The sequence below is a fragment of the Chrysochloris asiatica genome, unplaced genomic scaffold, assembly GCF_000296735.1.
Source record: "Chrysochloris asiatica unplaced genomic scaffold, ChrAsi1.0 scaffold00333, whole genome shotgun sequence".
NCBI classification, from domain to species: Eukaryota; Metazoa; Chordata; class Mammalia; order Afrosoricida; family Chrysochloridae; genus Chrysochloris; species Chrysochloris asiatica.
Genome location: NW_006408851.1, coordinates 2663751 through 2666455, shown reverse-complemented (window position 1 = coordinate 2666455; position 2705 = coordinate 2663751).

Below are 2705 nucleotides of genomic sequence, written 5' to 3'. Positions count from 1 at the left end.
CAGGGAGGAGTGTAAGAGTTAAAGTGCATAGAGGTAAATACTGTGAACTGATGGTACATGGAGGGATTGTAATCACTGTAATAACACAAAGTGTAGGATTGGTTGAATGTGGGACTGATGATCTGTTCTGTAAACCTTCACTCAATTCACAATAAAAAGTTCTTTAAAAAATATTAGCACTTAAATTTTTATCATGGGAGAGAAGTAGATGGAAAGAGAGATGATACGGGCCTTAATAAGACAAGGAGACCAAGAAAATAAATGTTTGTCTGCGATACGAGAGGCACACATTGAATGCTTGTGATTGGTTTGGTAACAGAAACATATCGTCCTTCCTGTTTCCTGGCCAAGAATGAATGCTTTCTCACCATCCTCTACCAACCACCATTAGGAAATGCCAGGATATCAAAGCTAAATCTCCTCTTACTTTCACAGAGAACTGAGAACTCACAGACCTCCTCTCTGGATCCTTCACAAAGACTGTGTGGCACTCCCTTTTAGGCAGCCTGCACTTTGGTTATATTTATGAAAAATACAAATTCATATACCGTTAACCCAATTATACTTTCAGGAAAAAATTGTACAGATAATTCCCCATACACAGGAAATAACATCTGTGGAAAGTTATTTAATGCGGCATTGTTTGTCATTGCAAAAGATTACAAACATTTTTAAAAACCAGTTATCATGGAGTCAAGTCTGACTCATGGCAATCCATGAATGTCAGAGTGAAACTGTGCTCTATAAGATTTTCAATGGCTGGTCTTTAGGAATTAGATTGCCAAGCCTTTCTTCCAAGGCACCTTTGGGTGGATTTGACCCTCCAGCCTTTTGTTTAGCAGCAGAGCAATTAGCCATTTGTGCCAACCAGGGATATCAACATCTTTGTTGTTGTAGTTGGTAAGTGCCATCAAGTCTGTTCTTACTCATGTTGCTGTTGTTAAATACCATGGAGTTGCTTTCGACTCATAATGACTTTGCACAGGGTTTCCGAGGCTGTAAATCTTTACGGGAGCAGAAAACCTCATCTTTCTTCCACGGAATAGCTGTCAGTTTCCAACTGCCACCCTTGAGGTTAGCAGCCCAATTCGTAATCACTACGCTACCAGAGCTCCTGGTTCTTACTCATAGTGACCCTCTATAAACATCTTAGGGTTCATCAAAAAGGGGCTGATAAAAGAATCCATGAGGATATCCATATAATGAAATATTATTACATAAACTAAAGCAAGGTCAGCAGTTTGAATTTACCAGTCACTCCTCAGGAGAAAACTGAGGCTTTCTGCTTCTATAAAGATTTACGGCCTTGGAAACCCTGTACCAGAGACGCTATGAGTGGGAGTTAACTAGACAGCACCCACTCACCACCACAACCACAAAAGCAAGAGGAAGCTCTTTACGTATTTATTTGAAGCTATCTTCTAAATCATAGTACATAATCATTTGAGTCGTAAAGGGGGAATTAAAAAAAAAAAATCTATAAATTTTTTCTGGAAAGACACATAAGAACCTGGTTCTGTCCTGAGACCCAACAATGAGGCCTCACCAGAACAGCTCTTCTGTATCCACTGTGAGGTGTCTGAGCTGAGATTCAGCCAAGGGTGTCTCAGGTGAGAAAGGAAGCTAACTATTTTTGAGAGCCTTTTGTGGGCAAAGTACTTAAAACTACATAATCTCATTTAATCCTCACGGCACACGAGGAGGAATATATCATTGTTGTTAAGAGCTATCAAGTTGGTTCTGACTTATAATGACCCTGTATAAGGTTTCCGAGGAGCAACTGGTGATTTGAACTGCTGACCTCGTGGCTCGCAGTCCAGTGCTGATCCTGCACCGCTAAACCAGGAATCTGAATATATTATCACCCGCATTTTAAGCATAAAGAAAGTGAGCCAAGAGAGAGTAAACAAGTCATTGAAGGTTTCGATAAGAGGACAGAGCTTGGAGTGATGGTTGCTGGGGCGCTTCCTGACTGGATGAATTCCTGACTGGGTGCAGAAGCAGCATCCAGAGACGGTGACGATCTAAGAGTCTTCATGAAGGATCCAGAGAGGAGGTCTGTGAGTTCTCAGTCCTCTGTGAAAATAAAAGGAGACTTTTAGCTTTGACATCCTGGCATTTCCTAATGGTGGTTGGTAGAGGATGGTGAGGAAGCATTCATTCTTGGCCAGGAAATAGTAAGGACGATATGTTTCTGTTACCAAACCAATCACAAACATTCAATGTGTGCCTCTCGTATCGCAGACAAACATTTATTTTCTTGGTCTCCTTGTCTTATTAAGGCCCGGATCATCTCTCTTTCCATCTACTTCTCTCCCATGATAAAAATTTAAGTGCTAATATTTTTTAAAGAACTTTTTATTGTGAATTGAGTGAAGGTTTACAGAACAGATCATCAGTCCCACATTCAACCAATCCTACACTTTGTGTTATTACAGTGATTACAATCCCTCCCATGTACCATCAGTTCACAGTATTTACCTCTATGCATTTGAACTCTTACACTCCTCCCTGTGTCTTTCACTGCCTTCATCTTTCCTGCCAACCTCCCTCTTGTTGTATATTGCCTTCCCCATCACCCTGGTGTAAGGAACTCTGGTAACGTAATGGTTACAAATCGGTGTGAACCACAAGGTCAGCAGTTCGAAACTACCAGCTGTTCCGCGGGAGAAAGATGAGGCTTTCTACTCCCGTAAAGATTTACA